Here is a 17,850-nt window from a genome sequence, read left to right as displayed (position 1 = left end):
CTTGTCACCTCTGTCCCCTGGGAGCGCGTTCCAGCACCAGGGACACCATGGGCAGGGTTGAGGGGAGTATCCCCCATGGTATCATAGAGAATCATGGAATGGTTTGCGTTGGAAGGGCCCTCAGAGACCGTCCCATTCCACCCACCCTCCGTGGGCAGGGACACCTTCCACTAGACCGGGTTGCTCCGAGTTTATCCAACCTGCCCATGGGCACTTGCACAACAATATAGTACACCCTGCACTGAGAGCCTTACATGATTGTTTAAGGAGACTTCCCAAATAATCCAATTAATATAAAAAACCCGATGATTTACTCCACTATTTTGCTGTACCTGTCCTCTGCTTAAGGAAAGCCAGTCTGTACACCTCACAGCTTCCACACTGCAAGGCTTATTTAAGATAAGCTGCACATTTGTGTGTTCTTTTCAAAGTCGAGGGGTCATGAGGGGGGTTATTTAGGGGGTTGTGTAGGTGCTGGTGTAACACAAGGAAAATCCCAGGTGGGATTGCTGATTGACAGCACTGGGACCCTGGAAAAGGAGAATGTGGGACTGTCCTCAGGTGGGACATGAGGGTGACAATCATTTCCCAAACCCAGCTTCATGGCATTCTCTTTAACTCACTCGTGGCTTATTGTGTCAAAAAAAATAAATTTGACTTATTGTGTCAAATAAAATTAATTGGACTAATTAAATGAGTTTGTCACCATGAAGTAGACAGAAAATGGCCTGGTTTCTCTTCCCCTTGTGAGGGCTTGAGTGCCCTTTCTCCTGATCTCCTCATTCACACTGGCAATAGCAAGACTTAAGCATTCAGATAATAAAGACAAAAACTCAGGAGCATAAAAAGAATCAAGATGATTCCTCATAAAATACTCTCATAGGACTAAAATCAGTGTTCACAGAAAATTTTAAGTTACTTCTCCCAGGGGTTCTCATTGTTCCGAAGTTTACTCTGCTGTGTCTCACTGTAGATTCCTTATTTAATCAAATTATTGTCATTGATCACTGATACTGCACTACTGGGTGTTGCAGTGTGTGATCATCAGAAGCTTTGTAGATTCTCCTTTAAGTAATTTCAAAAATCCTTAATATGTTTGTAGACTCTCCTTTGAGTAATTACAAAAATCTTTAAATATGTTGTTATGCTATAATGAGCTCATGGCTGGCAGGGTGGGCATCACTGATACCAAGTGCCTGAACCAAGAGGTTTAGTTAGGATATTTTGGGGTAGAATATTTTTTGCTTGTTTGTTTTTCTGATGTTTGAAACATGAAATCCCTACCTGGGTTTTAATAAACTGTTTGAAAGCCAGTTGGTACCAAGTTTAGTGTTCTACCTGCTGGTGAGTTGATGCAGAACAGAGAGGGTTATAAAAAGAGACTTCTGTGGGAAGTTTTTGAGGGAGTCAGGAATACGAAGTAGCTCCCTTTGGAAACAGCTGAGATACCCGGGTTTTGAGGTCCAGAAGGTTACATTTGCCTTGCATGCTAATGTCCTATTTCAGGTATCAATACTTGCAAATATTTTGCAAATGAGCCAATTACATATGAACTGAGCTCAACTTCATCAAAAATCATTATAAGGGCCCAAAGAGCAGCTTCTCTGCAGCAGCAGAATCAGCTGGAATGTGATTGTTTTGCTGTGGCAATTATATATATTTATATATATTTAACCCCAGGATTCCACCTGTGGAAGGATCTGTTGCAAAGTACACATTTTCACATTCATTTTCTGCATCATAATATCATATATCATAATATCAAACCATTGTACTTTGCTAAACCAAATCTGTAGTGTGCTACCACAGAGCAGAGAGGCTGAGTTCTGAAACCTCTTCAGTTGGGAGTTCCCTGTTTGGGTTGGACAAAATTCCCAAATGGAACCAGGAGGTTGATTTCACCCACTGTGCAATAAAAAAGAGGGGGTTTTCTGAGGCAATCAGAGGGACAGAGATGTAGAGCTGAAGGTAGCAAATTGTTTTGTCAATGTATCTGGTTTTGCAGTTGCCCAGATATCTACACAAGTTAGAAATTTCTGCAGATTTTCAATGCTGACTACAAATCACAGGACTTATCTTATGCAGCCTAGGCTGCTCACACCTGTGTATAAGTAAGACTTCACTTCTATAAGATCTTTAGAACTTTCTGGAAGGTGATAGGTAACCTTGACTCCCACTGAATTCATTGGAATTAAACAGTTTTCAGTGATGGAGAAGGGTTACACCTGCAGAATCAGGCGTGGGAGTGGGCAAGAGCAACCTTCATTCAAAATTTGCATACAGCATTGATACATTTCTTTCTTTCAGTCATCAAAATTTTCACCCTCTATGGTTGTAACAAAGGCCTTAAATTTGCATTTAAATCTCCTCATTCCATAGCTAAAACAAGAAACCTCTTCTGAACTTTAAAAAAGCATTCCAGACTGTTTTTCTCAGATCATTTGTAGTCATCCTGTATCTGCTGGTCTTATTTGAGAAAGGATGAAATGGAACTAAAAACCAGAGTGCCATCTCTAAAAGTGACTGAGACCCAGATATAACAGAAACCTCATTATAATAATGTTATGTAGCAGAGTTCCATTAAATGTTCTCAATCAAACAGGTTTACAGAAACATCCCAAACTATCAAAGCAGAGCACAGAAAAGGGTGAAGAGAAAGAGGGCTGCATATTTTTACAGAAGTTTAGAGGTGCTGAACAGAATAAATCTCCAGTGGAAAATGGGGGGGGGGGAAGTCAAGTCATTGTTTTTGCCTGCAGGAATAAGCAATACAGAAATACCCTGCTCTGGCTGATGGGAGGAAAAGACAGGGAAACAGAAGATTTTTGGGATATTCAGCCCTGCAGATCATATCTGCTCTCTTTGCAGGTTGCCCTGGCAATGGAGAGGTGTGAGCTCTGCCCTGGCACGGCCGTGCTCTGTCACACACCCACCGCAGGCAGCCCTGCCTGGACCTGCCGGGACATGCAGCAGGTGAGAGTGAGTCTGGTAGGCTCGTGCCACCTCCCAGCCCCATCTGTGTGCACAGCAGGTGCTTCAGGCTCTTTTCCAGCAGAAAGCCACCTTGTTTGCCCGGGTTGGGCATCCTGCAGCACGACTGGAAAACTGCTTCCAGTGCCCATCCAATACGAGTAAGTGTTTTTCACAACAAGGATTGATTCTAGTGGACCCTAGAGGGGAACTGGTATTTTCTAGTGTTCTGTGGCACTTCAGGAATGAAAATAGCTCTTGCCAGACTAAACAAGGCTAAATTAAATGAACAAATATCCCTTCTATAGGACAAGTGTAATAACTTCTAGTTATAGGGCAGTGGAGGAACTGACAGCATCGTTCCTTTTTGGATACAATGATGTCACAGTGCACAGCTTTGGTCTGTTGACTGAAGGAGATTTTGTATTCCCATGTATCTTATCATCAGCACTTTCAAATCAATTTTATCCTTTTGAGGAAGGGGAGTGAGAGTTGGAGGCTGGATTTTTATTAGACACAGCTGGTCCGGGGGACGTCATTCCTTCCTAAAGCCAGGGCTGTCTTTCATATGAAACCGTGGGCTGGCTGCTGGGCAGGGGGAATCACTCGGAGCAGTTTCAACAGCTGGGGGTCAAATTATAGGGGAAAAAGTGGAGAGAAGTGAAATTTATAATCTATAATTTGAAACCAAAATAAGAATGAGACAAGCTTATTTGAAGGACTGGAAGGAAAAGGATGTGATATATGGCCTGATACAGCCAAGCAAAATGAACGCTGCCATTGCACTATTACTTTGCAGACAATCCAAAAAACCAAGAGGGCCTATTAAGGCTGTCTCTGTGGAAATCTAATTAGGTCATACAAACAATCTCTGTTGTTAATAGGACCCTTTAACCATACAGGGATGCCTTAAGGAGCCTGTAGCAGATATGGGAAAGATTCTGATCCATGAAGGGAATAAAAAGTGAACGAGAGCAAAGGAGTAACAGATGAGGAATTGGCATAGGGAAAAGACATAAATAGAAGAATTAAAGAAGGAGGAGAAGGACACAAGAGCCAAATTCTTCCCTAGAGATGACGTTGCCCTATTATGTGGGATATAATCTCCTTTGTTGGCTTGAATTTAAGGCAATGGAGAAGAGGAACTAGTAGGAAACAATGCATTTTGAGGGGGGAAAAAGAAAAGAAGAGCTTCCAAAGAAAAGTGTGGGAAAGACCATGTGCTTAGAGCAAGTGACTGATACCAGTGACTGCCTGTAGTATCCTGGTGAAAGAGATAGAGAGGAAAGTTTGGTATAAATTAAAATAGAATTGCATCAAGGCCAGTGGGACCACTTCTGGCTTCAGGACATCATGCAGGAAAGGTGTCAAAGGTATGTGGGTCCTCACTCAGTGCAGATTGGACTTGTTGAGACAACAACACCACCAAAGGACCTAATCACCCTTACACTGAAAGTGTGGTCCCTCTTTATACTTACTTTCTTTCCTCCCCAAGCTCCCAGGTAGCAAATAACTATTTCCCACCTATTACTCCCATTATGTCCCAATAACATTCTGACCACCTCTCTAGCAGACAAACCCACTCCTGTACTTATTCCAGCCAAGTGTTGAGTAATATTTCTATGAACCTACCCTCGAATTTTGAAAGAGTTATGGACTTAATCACAGCAGGATACTCTGTAGGCATTCTGAAGGGAATGTTCAAGTTATGTAGCACTGTACCTGCAGAGGGAGAATTTAATATCTGAATATTTGCAGAAAGCACACCCTGAAAGAGCAGTTCTTTGTAACACACTTGGAATGTGCTGTTCAGCCACCAGTGAGCGTAAGGTATTCGCATCACCTGAGTCCTGTAACCGGCCCACCTTGGGGCAATGTGCAGGTGGGATATTCACAGCAGCCTGGTTATGAGCTCTTGGCAAGGAGGGGATATTGCACAGCAACATTTGCAAGTAATAGTGCATAATTTGAAATTTCAGAATGTCACAGTCCGCTTACAAATAGCTCAGTAATATAAAGAGCCTAATTCAGTACTCAGACAGAATCTTCCCTTAGACACTCGAGTCCCACTGAATCAGGTGCTGAGAGAGTCAAACCATGAAAAAAAAACCACTTCAGACACCTTTATATGCATTTCAGTCCAGCAATGCATGGCCCTACAGCATTTTATCAGCAGTCTTTAAGCTACTCAGTGCCCATACGAGAAGCAGAAGGGTTATACTGCTTTGCTTGTGCTGTGCTATTAATCTCCCAAAGATTGCATAGGAAACCTGTATTTCAGCCCATAAAAAGCATCCTATCCCAATCCTTAACTCCCCACTGAGGAACAAATGTAGCTATCCTGCAGAAGGTGAAGGCTTAGGTGACCTGTTGGGATTCCTTTCTAAAATTCATGAATTTTAGAAACAGCTCTGAAGAAGGCCTCAGTCATGTGAGCTACCTGAAGCAGAGTTTCTTCAAACTCAGCTACATCTGCACAGGATTCTGTAGGAAAATATCCTCATTGTAGATCACTTTATTCACAAATCTGTCATTTGTTGTTGTATGTGCAAAGGAAGCAGTCAAAGAGCTGCCTGTGAGCTCAGCCTGCCATGACCGAACTGCATTTCACTTTGGACTGAGATGGAACTTGTGTACAAGAGACCTTTGCCTGTTGCAAATGAAAGTGCAAAAGTTTGCCAACAGGGGTTTCAAGAAGGCCGAAAGCAAGAAGACAAAAGCTAATTTGAAGTATTTATCAGAAAAATAAGCGGTGCCAATAATATATAATATGCCAATTATAGAGAGGCACCCTGTATATCAGCAGGTGCCACCACACACAGGAAACTGCAGGCAGTGATTTGGGAGCAACCCAACGGGGTTGATATGGTATTTTGCTGGCTCCTATGACATCACCATTGCTGGATGACTCTTTGGAATAAATAACCTCTTCCACATGTCCACAAGCACACGGCTCCCAAAATAAATTTCAGTTGCTGTAAGGCTCAAGGACGTCCTAAATCACCTTGGGTTAATAAGCAGCAGAAATAGAGGAGGAAGGGGCACAGGGTTTGTTTCCATTTCACCAGAAATATTTCAGATGAAGCAATTGTTACATGCATTAAATACAATGCAGGGCAACCAGGAAACACAAACATGAAGGTGGGAGAGATGCTGATATCAGATTTACATACTGAAAACGTGGTGGGACATCGAGCTGTAACTTGTGCACTGCCAGACTGTACTTGAAACCATGGCAGCATTCAGGAGAGGCTGAGATTCTGTGACTGCTTAAAGAGCAGTGTGTTTGTCAGGGGTCTTTGCAGAGATTCATGGTAAATATTTCAGAATAGAAAAGTTGAATGTGAAACTTCCCTGAGAGAAAAAAAAAAAAAAAGAAAAGTGATAGTAATGTTTGGAAAGCATGAGAGCACTTGCATTCTCACTCACAAAGAGTAAAATTAATTCCCAAGTGGATGATCAGTGAAGGACATGCAAATATAACTTCCACTTAGACCTAATCTGTAATTCTGAAGTGTAAATGGTGCCTTTATCTCTTGCTGTCCCTCTGAAGAGGGAAAATTTAAGAAGATATGAATAGATGTGTTATGGCTGAGTAATGCCAGTTTATTTAGAAGTGTGTAGAGCAGTTACTTGATCTTCCAGGAACAAACAAGTGAAAATGAGTCCTTAGCCAGTTTATGCTGGATCTCTTTTAAAAGAAGTTGGATTTAATTATTCTGATGTTGTCTTTGCTTATCAGTCTATAACACAGAAGAAATTGTCTCCAGAGACATGTTTGCATTTAGCATGACCTCTCAATGCAGCAGAAGTAAACCCTAGTCTAATTCTCAGCTTGTGTTTCACTGAATTTCTGAGAATTTTGGCTGCAGCTTCAAGCCTTGCACGTCTGTGTGATGCACCACAGAGCACAGCAGGGTTACATTCCCCGAGATTTTGGGAAGCTGGAATTTTAATATTAATATTGATTAGGTTCCAGTTTCTAAAGACATCCCAGGTCTCTTAATACTCTTCACAGCAGCACAAAATAGATCCCTCCCCTCTTAAACCCAGAACCTTTGGATGTTGTGTTGGCTTAGTGGAAAACTGGGTTAGGTGGAGTTTCCAGGAGCCTGCTGCTCTCCAGGAACTCCAGCAACTCATTACTCACAGTTTCACCTGCACTTCAGGTGTTGCTTTTCAACTGCAGAGTTTGACTGCAGTTTTCGTAATATATAATATTATATATAATGCATAATAATAAAACCATCTTGCTATGCATGGAGGGAAGTAAAACTGTTTGGTTTATATCCAGACATGTATATTCTTGCTGTATTTTAAATGTGGTCACCTACTACCTGCAGTGAAGGGCATGAAATAAAACCTGCTGGATGGCTACATGGCTGAATAGGTATTTCATTTATGCTTAGGGCATTAGCTCTCGTGTCATCCCACAGGGTTTGAAGTCAGTCAGGCTGGAATCTGCAGAAGAGCTGGGATTCTGCAGAACATTCATGTGTTTCAAGTGTCTCTCTGCTGCCTTTCTAACAGCTGGTAATTCTAAGTACACCACATACAAAGGTTCTTGTCCCTACAGCAAGGGAAGAGATGAGGGATTACTTTTTGCATGTGGTGGATACTTTCTGAATATCTGGTTTGCCTTCTCCCTCTGCCCCGTTATGGGGGTTTTTTTTCTTATAATGGGTAATAACAAAGTATAAAAACACAAAAACCTGCCCTGCTGGGAAACCATTTACAAGAGTTGCTACCTCTGTACAAAACAAGAGAAAAAGAAAAGCTGATGTTGGAGCCATTTTTCTTCTTACTGTAAGAAAAAACAGGCCCAGCTTACAAGTGCCATGGGAGAAGTGTCCAGTGTCCAGACACAGACTCCCCCTTTCTTCTCTTACATGTTGCACAGAGCAGACCCTCACACTGAGCTGAAACCAAGCTCTCCCTAAGTAGTGCCTGTAACACTGCAACCCCCAAAATCCTCTGGAGAGTGAAGTTCCAAGTCCTTTGTCTGGCTCTTAATAGAGCACTAAGGAGCACAAATGCCATTTTGGTTCATGGTAGAAGGTCAAAAAGGGAAAAAAAGCCAAACACTTACTAACCTAAATGGTTCTTTGGTTGGTACCATTTGGTCTGTCACGTGCTGTGCAGCTGAACTGGACTGAGCAGCTGTGCCAGGCAGTGTCTCAGCCAGAGAAATGGGACATTCAAAACCCCCATCACTCCACTCATCTCTGCCATTGCTGAAGTTTCCCCTCTTGTCCTTTGTTCAGCACTGTCTTAAAACAATCCCTTGCAGACTGCACTCATCATCCTGCCTTTCATCCCACCCCTGCTGGTTATACCCCCCCAGAGAAGCTGAGGCAATGCCTTCCACTGCCCGGGGCTGTGTGCTGTGCTCACCTGCCCCACCCCAGCCTGGCAGCTGTCAGAGCTGGAGGTGATCGGGAAGCGGGGAAGGAGAGACCAGAGGGGAGCACCTGGCACTGTGAGCTCACACTGTAAGAGCTGGTTTAAAGTTTCTGTCGATGACAGGCAGTTCAGAGACACCTGACAGTTTGATCACAGGGCACTGGAGCTCACTGGAATTTCACTGTTTATGTGGTGCATGTGCTTGCATTTTACTGGTGTTTGTCCATCTCCCCAGCCATCTGCCACAGGTTCCTGAGCACAATGACTTGATCCACAAAGTTGCTTTGCTCTCATTCTCTCTGCCCTACACCACATCACACTGAAAATCCAGTAGGAAAGAATTCTGTTTGTCCCATCTCCCAGGAAATACTGGCAGAGACTGGATGTTTTAAAAGCTCTAACCAGCACAGGAGTTAGAGAGTTCATCTCAGATGAAAATCTTTTTTCGGAGACTCATGCCTTGGGTGAGCATTTCACCAAGTGTTTGCTGTGCAGAAATGGTTCTCCCTGTCCCAAATCCATCCCCATCTCCTCTGTTCTCCATTCTCTGCCCCACCTCCCATATTTATAGGGTATATCTGAATCACATGGTGCTGTTGTCGTGCCTGTCACAAAGCAGATATGCCCAAATGGCAGCCTTTCAGGATTCCAGCTCCCTCTTACAGAAACAAAGGAAAAAACTGAGAAAACTGCAGTTGCAGCTACATATCTTCACCTCAGACACCTTAAAGACTGTGGAGCAGCACAACCCGTGGCACAGGGATGTTTTGGAGGTCCTCATCTTCACATTCTGAGAGCTCCCAGCTTAGTTAGATCTATATTATGAAGATCCCAGGTCACATCAAACTATTATATCACACTTGAAATCCAGCATGCAGCAAGCCAAACCTTCACATTACCTCTGCTGGGGCAGAGACCTTGACAATCATTCCCCAGCAGCAGAAGTACTAAAGATGCATTTAGGCAGATTTTGTTTAAGCCTTAACATGTCCCACAACCCTTCCACGAACAGCAAACTAAGTATGCCAGTCAAGACTGCTCTCAAGGTTACCAGCATGTGAAAACTCCAATGCTTTTCCACAGCATCATGGAGCAGTGGCTGGGACACCGAAGGAGCTGAGCTGGTGGATGACCCGTGGGTGCTCCCTGACCTCCCAAGAAGAGAGCCCCAAGTAGTCCCTGACAAGCCTCGTCCTTCACACCCCGAGCCCTTGCTATAAGCACTGCTCCTCCAGAGCGGTCAGGGCAGCAAGAGGAGGGCTGGGACAGAGGACAGCAAGCCCAGGGAAGTTTAGTTTAGCAGGCTATAAATCCCCCTTCCCCTCCTCCCCTCTTTATTGCCTGTCTTTGGAAAACACAATCCGATATAAACCAGAGAGAGTGGAAGCAGGGCAATAAAACCGTACGGCAGGAGCCCCGAGTGTCGCAGGGGTGTTATGTTACTGGCATTCCAAGTGGCTGATGTCAGGCAGGGAGCAGCAGGGCCCACAACCCACCAGGGCAAGGAACATTCCCAACTGTCCTTTGTGGCCCTGTGACATCCCTTCTGCTCAGATCCACTCTCGGCTCTTAGGCCATCATCCCTCCTGCCCTTTGCTGCTCCCAGGTCCTGGTGTTATGATTTGAAGGGCTCTGGTTTCAAAGCTCTTCAAGTTGAGCACTCAGGCCTTTTGACCATGATGCTTGGAGTCAAGATAGCCTTGAAATGCACGATGTGTTGTCTGATCCACGTGTCACACCATCGGCAGCACCCCACGTATAAAGATTGTTTCTTGATATTCACGTGGCTGGATTAAAATGTATATGTATTGGCTTAATTAAAAAGTTAATTTATTTGAACTCAACTCCTTTTAGATGGGGCCAAGAGTTTCGAAACTGATTGGCGGTTCTGAGTGCCCTCCATGAGGGATGGTTTTCACAGGATGGGCTCCCAGCACTTTCCAAAAACCAGGCCCCTCTAAGGCACGATAAATCAGGCACTTAAAAGGCAGTTTCCAACTGTCTTTGCCAATGCTTGCTGTGAAAAATTGAAGAAAAGACACTTAACCACACTTGAGAGTTGGACTTAATGACCCTTGTGGGTCCCTTCCAACTCAGAATATTCTGTGACCAAAGCATAAATATTGCTCAGAAACTCAGACCTGCCTACATTCAGAGGAGCTGGCACAAGGATGATTTCTTGGGGCTAAGCCTCTTTCTCTTCAATTGTCCTACGTTAGGTGTTTGTTATAAACTAACTTGCAAAGCTCATATAATTGGTAGCCTGTAAGAAATAGCTCTGGAAAAGAATTCCTCCTGCTTTTTTTTGTGGATACGGTCACACAATCAAAATTAAGCCTGCCCAAGCCATCGTGTGGGGACTCTTCTGTAACTCATCTTTTTCTCTCTCTTGCTGTTGTTTTATTGTTCAGAGTTGGTTTTGGGTGGCTCCATTTGCTACGCTGTGGGAGTGTTTGCTGGCACAGGGCAGATGGTGACATGGTGACACATGGGGAAAGGTGCAGCTGGGGACAAGGGAATACGAGGTGAACTTTTTGGAGACAGCCTCCTCTTACATGGACTTAGAGCAGCCTGAAATGCCCACCAGGGTGGCTTTGGCTGTCACCTCTCTGTTGAAATAGCACATGAAACAAACTTAGAGACCTCACTTTAGACGACCGAAGTTTGATGGAACGAATCTCACCATTATTCACCACCTAAGCACATCCCAGTTCTGAGGAGGGCACAGCAGTGCCAGTAATCTCATGGAGGTGGGAAATCCTCAATGTGTATTCTCAGAGCCCTGTGCTCTGATTTCTCTGCCATTTTATAAATATGACACATCTACTCTGGGGTGGTTTCGGAGCATGTCGGGAAAAAAAAATATCCAAATTAACTTTTGAAGTGGACCAATTAAAGCCCAGTAAACTCCTGTGTAGACACTCTTCCCGAGTATCAAAGAGGCCTTAATTCAGGTCAAACTAATTTATTTTGTACTGAAGTAAAACAAATCAAATAAAGGTCCCTTTAATCCTAAATGAGAGTGCCTGGGCAGGCGGGTGGGGGGGGCTTAACGCTATTCAGAATTTAATGGCATTTGATAGCAATTACTTAGAATAATCTCCTTTATGAGGTTTTTGGACACTCCTCTCAAATTCAGTAGCACCGTTTGCTTAATTATATGGAATAAAGATGACATTGAAGAGTTAACATTGGAAATTGAATTCCAAAGGGTTTTCTGTACATGAAATGTCAGGATTTTGAATGACCAAGTAAGCACGAAAGGGACATTTGATTATCTCACCATTACAGAGGTGCATCACTCTCCATAGCATTGATTTCTTCATATTTCTGCAAGTCTGTATAGCATTTATTTTTAGATCCAAGTTAGCTTTTTGGTTCAAGTAAACACAGCACTTTGAAGAGAATTCCAGATTAATGATTGCATAATGGTGTATATATACATATATGTATGTATATATATATGTATGTATATACGTATACATATATGTGTGTATATATGAAGGGAGGATCTCTTCCACTCTCTTCTCCATCTAGATGGATATTTAATGACCAGGATACTGTACTATTTTGCATGAATATATAACACTTTTAAATCTGTGATCCTAAAGCACCTTTCAAATGTCAGACTCCTCCGCTGCCCTTGAGAAAATTAAGTAGGTGCCCTTATCCCAAATTTACAGATAGGAAAGACACGATCCTGAGAAGTGAATTGTCTTACCTAAGGTCACACACAAGGACAGAATGACTGCATGGAATAAAACCAATTCTTCTAAATCCCTGTCTTGTGACTCAGTCACAAGACTGCCCGTCTCTATTGTTCTATAACAAGCCTTATTTCCACTATCTGCCTTTCCAGAAACTCTGCTGTCAATGCCAGCCTTTCTGGGGCAGCCCCATTGTCTGGCACTATCTGTTCAGAAAGGTGGAGCAGTTCCTGGTCGGGTGGCTCAGGGGCTGCTGTGCCACTTGAGCCTGGTGGGGTCTCTCTGCTCCTAATCCATTGTATCAGCTCCTGGCAATTCAAGCACCATCTACTGAATTGCTGGGGGTGAGAGGTCAATGCATTAAGCACAGCAGATTAATACACTGCAGTAAATCCCAGAAGCAGCACTTTAAGGAGCCAGTAATATTTCACACGTGATTGTTCCCCCAGTTGATTGCACCATCTTGTGAGTGTGTGTGTGTGTGTGTGTGTGCTGCTTTGACTCCCTTTACGAGCTTTCCCAAGCTCCCCTGTTTAGTGGAGATTGCTGTGTCCCACACTGCTGGCACTTTGATCAGGGAAATTCAATACCTGAGGTCTGGGCTTTATAGGAAAGCAAGGTCCAGATTAAGGGAATTAGCCACAGTATATCACAACTAATAAAAGAGTGATTGAGCCCCACCACAGTGCTGCCCCAGGGGACGGGAGGGGAGAGGAGGGGGGGCAGTGACAGGAGGGGGAGGCAGACTTGCAGATAAAGCCCTGCCCATAATTAGAAATTAATAAACCTGCTATCACATCGTGCCTCTGATGGTTCTAGCAGCCAAAGCAAGATCTTTGCACAAAATATTGCATCTATACCCCCTTCTCTTTCCTTTTTTTCCTTTCCGGTTTCTGTTAACCTTGTCCACATTTCCAGTGCAACCAAATTACAAGACTTTTCAAAGGAATTCTGTGGAGAAATAAATCACATATTCCACTGATTCTTATGTCCGTCTCACACAGTGATTGAATAACTTAGGACAGTAGGAGCTACAATTTACAAAACTTGACAAAAACAGGACTAGGAGCTACCAACACTGCCATTGTGTGGATGCTGGGATTTCTCTCAAGATAAGCCTGAATAAACATTTTGTTTGTTGTTTGCTTATTGTTATGATGGACCAAACCAAGATCAACCACCTTTCTTTGCTTGGAAAAAGAAAAACCAAACCAACAAACCACAAAAAAACAACAACAACAAAAATCCTAACCAGATCTGAGTATGTAATTTGCTCTTGGACTAAGAAAACTGTTAAAATACTTTCCTCTGAAGGTTTTCTGAGTAATATGCCAAGACACAGTGTAACATCTACACATTTAAATCAGGAGAGAATAGGTTTTATTATTTTACAGACAGTGATTGAAGAAAGATTAATGATCATTCTACCAGAGAGAATCCGACTGCTGCATTATCCCAATTATTCAGTTACAAAAAGATTGTGTAAGAACTGTCTTCACTTAGGCTGAGCTTCACTTCCTTCAAATTTCCTTGCCCATTTTTTTTCCTGAGTCCTTAATACAGACCAAACTTCCCTTGAGGCTTTCTTATTCTTTTTTTAAAAGAGATTTGCTTGGATGAGGGGTAGCAAAAACAGTAGTAAAACCCCCAGCACATAATCACCGTGTGTCTGGCATCTCCTTTGCCATAAATACGTCTGGGGCTGAGTACAGTTGTACACAGACAACTTTGATTTATTCAACCAAAATCTGAGTGCTTGATTTTTCAGTTTTGGTGTTCTTCGTCCATTATATTTGTTTGGAGAACAAATATAGAAAACTAGCTAATTTTATGGTATCACTTTGGATTTGGGTGTCTGTTTATGTAGTGATTTTGGTGCTTATTAATTCAAATCTGCCCCAATACAGCAAAGGCACTTAAGCACCCCCCTAATCTGACTGTGGTGTGGTTTAGGATCTTTCTTGGAGTCAAACACAGGGTTAAGTGAGTCAGAGCCACAGCAATTTAAACTGTACTCATAATGAAAGATGGGCTGTATTAATCACACTTAGTGCCTCGCAGAGTTTTAGAATTTCTGTGTGCTGAATAAACACCAACATTCTCTCCAGTGACAAATTCCTCTGTATTTTTTACTAAATCTCTTCATTTCACCACTCTCCAGCATTCCAACATGAACAATGGTGAATAGTGGAGCCAGTGGAAAGAGTATGTTGAACTAAATGCATATTTGATCAGGTTCCTAAAATCCATTTTCACCCATTATTTATTACTACAGTTTATTATTATGGTATAAAGTAGATGGCTACATAAATAGATATTCTGTCTAATTAGGCCTGAAATCCTCACTCATTTGCCAGATAATGCATTTTCAGTCAAATGGCACAACAGGATTGATGAATCACAGTAACAGTTGTGAACAATTAGAGTGTCTTTCAGGACAACTGACCAAGCACAGGATCTTGAAAGCATAAGCAAATATTTTTGTACCCTCACACCTGACAGTAATTAAATTTGCCTCAAGTTTTCAGAAGCACATAAAGTAATTTTCTTCCAAAATCAAGATTTCCTGCTTTCTAATACTTTTGCTTTCTTTAAGAGCAGGAATCTTTGTGCCAAAGCAGACATTTGTGCTTGTCACATCCTCCCTGAGCAAAGCAGGTTCCCACCCTCCTCAGCTGTGATATCAGCCCAAGAGGTGATACAAAAAACAACCAGAAGAGAATGTTAAATTCAAGCTAGAAAGCTATCAATAATTCATGGGCAAATGGTTGGTTTGATGTAAGTAGAAAATTTTGGTTAAATATCAGTTCCTAGAAAGATTTGTTTTCCTGGCACAGTTGAGCCATCTCCTTGAATTGTCTGTCAAAAGTGGGCTAAACCTAAGAGCAAAATTATATATATTAGCTGAGAAAGAGACTGAGACAGCATCAAAATATATTAAGCTTGCCTGAGTATGAGCAAACCCACTCTGCTGTGATACAGAAGTTAAAGCACTCAGGAGCATAATATTTTATTTGAAATCAAATTGGAAATAAGGTAGATTATTTCACATTTTGTGATCACCTTTGAGAACTTAAACCTGAATTTTGTGTCCAGTAACATCTTACTGGATAATATTCCCTTATGTAGACTGTTAACTCTTAGTAACCAGAGACCAGTTCCAGCAACAGTGTCTGTGGCAGCACAGCAGCTCTGCCTGATCTTACTGAAGATGCTCAATGCTGAGAAGTTTTTCCCTCTCTAATCCCCCAGTCTCACCCAGTAGTCCTAGTATGTGCTGATTTAGGTTATCTGCTTTCATTATTTCATTATTCACCTGCCAAATAAGAGGAAAAACCAATAAACCCCCCCATTTTCTCTCGAAAAGAAAGCTCTAGTTGTCATATCAGAGGATGCCACAGTGTCTTATGCACAAACAGCTCACAGATCTGGGTATCAGTGAGACAAAGCTGCCAAGGGAAATCATGTCCATAAACAAACAGGGAAACTTGTTTTAGAAACCCATTTTAAATAAAAAAAAAAAAGCAGAGCAAACAACGTACCCAATGCACTTCAAGCTTTTCTTAACATCCCCAGTCAAGCCCCAGATAACTCCCCCAAGTTACAACTAGGTCAGGTTTACTTCACAATCCTGAGACTTTAACATTTTAATTGGGCAAAGTTTGGTCCCAGACAAGCTGAACCCTAGGCTGTCAGAAACGTAAGAGCCAAATATTGAAAATCTTTATGTATACATTAATCCTTTTTTTGTACAGCACTGCTATAGAACTAAGATATGGATTTATTTCAGAAGAAAACAAGAGAGCAGCACCCCCTAGTTCTTAGTTAAATATTAGATGAAATTGCTGAAATGAAAAATTTGTGACATGCATTCCATAAAGGGCTCAGACTGGTTTTCTAACTGCTTTGTTACTTCTTTCCAATCCACAAAAAATTGCACAGTGAGGGCTGAACTTCCACTTCCTTGGGGTTTTATTTCTGCTTCTATTCAAGTGATTGGTAAAATTTTGATAGAATTGAACAACGTAGAATCAAGGCTGGAAGACCTGATAAAAAGTCTGCTGAAAATTCCTATCAGTCCCTGTAGACTTTACAGCAGGATCCCAGCTGAGTGTGAACTTGGAGCAGCTCATTGGGGATGTTTAGAATAACCCAAACCGAGTCTGTGACTGTCACTTAAACCTGTTTTATAAAGTGGCAGGAAACAAAGACACTGTTGATGAGCAAAATTCAAGAAACTGCTTAAAACCCTCCAAATCTCTTTGGAGACCCATCCCCACAAGGTGAACACCACAAGTGATGATAAAATGCCAGCAAGCAGGGTCAGCCCACCCCAACTGGTTATTGACTGTTTGCCAGAGGGACAGGTTGGGAACACTGGGATTGCCAAGAACCAGAAGCTGAAAAATCCAGAGAGGTCAGTTCCTCCCTCACATCCCAAGGCTTGGATGGTGACTTCTGATCCTCGCTGAGAATGTGCTAAAATTCATATAAATTAGAGCTATTTTTAATGTAGTTAAATAGGTTAGTGTCTAGGCATTAAAGCAGCTATCTGAGGATATCCTAAGCTCTACCAAACAGGATGCAGTTGCTGTATAAAAGCCATCCAGGCAGGACATTAAAGTCATGCTGCTGCCATCTACACAGTCATGAAAGATACTTTTATGAGACTTCCACATCCAGCTCAGTGAGCATATTCCCACCCCACCTACACTGTACATTCCAGGAATGCTTCAAGCCCAACCTCAGCTGTCCAATAACATTTATCTTTCATTTTAACACTTTTTATCCATTTATGTCAATATATGTCTTATAAAGGAAGCCCGTTTGTCCTTATCATTTCATAGATAGGGACAAAGTGATTTACTCAAGGTTTCAAAACACTCCAGTGGAAGAGCCAGCAATAAAAGTTTCCTGACTCAGTGCCCTTTTGCTGAACCACACTCTGCTAGTTTAACTTTCCCCACCATCTGCAAGGACATACAATAGTCTGGTTATCAGCCCCCCACTATCTCTAACAACACACACCATAATGTAGTGCTTGGCTCTTCCAAGACACGACAGACTGCTAAATCTGTCATTAATAATAAGATATAATCATTAGACATAATTAGATATAATTATTACCTAATTTTCTGATTTTGCTTACTGTTGACCTAACTAGATAGTAAGAACAGAGGGATGGGGACATGATACTAATTGTTCGTTATTAAACCATTTTACTGAAGAGTTCACCTTATTAAGGGGATAGAGATTTTGACCTATACAGTGCTAATAGTTTTCTTCTGTTTTTTCTACAAAAAGGACCCTTCTTAAAGTGGGACTATCTTCTATTTCAGTCCAAATTATCAGTCTGGGTTGTATGCTCTTCTTGCACACACCCCAGGTATCTCTTTTCTGTATTTACAGTACACTATAAACAGTTGTCACTGTGACAACTCAGTGGAGACCTTTTAGCCATACAAGTGGTTTGGTCATCCTGTCCTTGAGCTGGTATCACTTCTGGTATCACTTCCCCCATGGTCACCATCTACAACAGCACAGGGGATGTTAATCATGAGCTTATTCCACAGGAACAAGTTCTGACTAAGCCCTTAGGCCCCCAGTTTTTCCTAAGGGATAAAGAATACAACACTCAGGGCTGTGGTTAATAGAAGGTGAGCAAAATGCTTCCCAGGTCAGCTTGAAATCAAATGTGTCGAGGGAAATGTGTTCTCCCAAAACATTCAGAATGTTTTCAGTGCTCCCTTATATAATGATGGCAGTGTGC

At 42.2% G+C, this 17,850-nt stretch overlaps 1 long non-coding RNA gene across 1 annotated transcript in view; it reads left to right on the top strand.

The window, feature by feature from the left end:
* The first annotated feature begins 2,872 nt into the window (after positions 1–2,872).
* LOC116795637 overlaps positions 2,873–17,850 on the top strand; it is a 54,534-nt gene continuing 39,556 nt past the window's right edge. Inside the window, exon 1 of the long non-coding RNA XR_004360116.1 lies at positions 2,873–3,131. This is a non-coding gene — a long non-coding RNA (uncharacterized LOC116795637). The remainder of the gene's footprint in view (positions 3,132–17,850) is intronic.

The sequence above is a fragment of the Chiroxiphia lanceolata genome, chromosome 18, assembly GCF_009829145.1.
Source record: "Chiroxiphia lanceolata isolate bChiLan1 chromosome 18, bChiLan1.pri, whole genome shotgun sequence".
NCBI classification, from domain to species: Eukaryota; Metazoa; Chordata; class Aves; order Passeriformes; family Pipridae; genus Chiroxiphia; species Chiroxiphia lanceolata.
The sequence above is the reverse complement of the archived record's forward strand: the minus strand, read 5'-3'. Positions and strand labels throughout refer to the sequence as shown.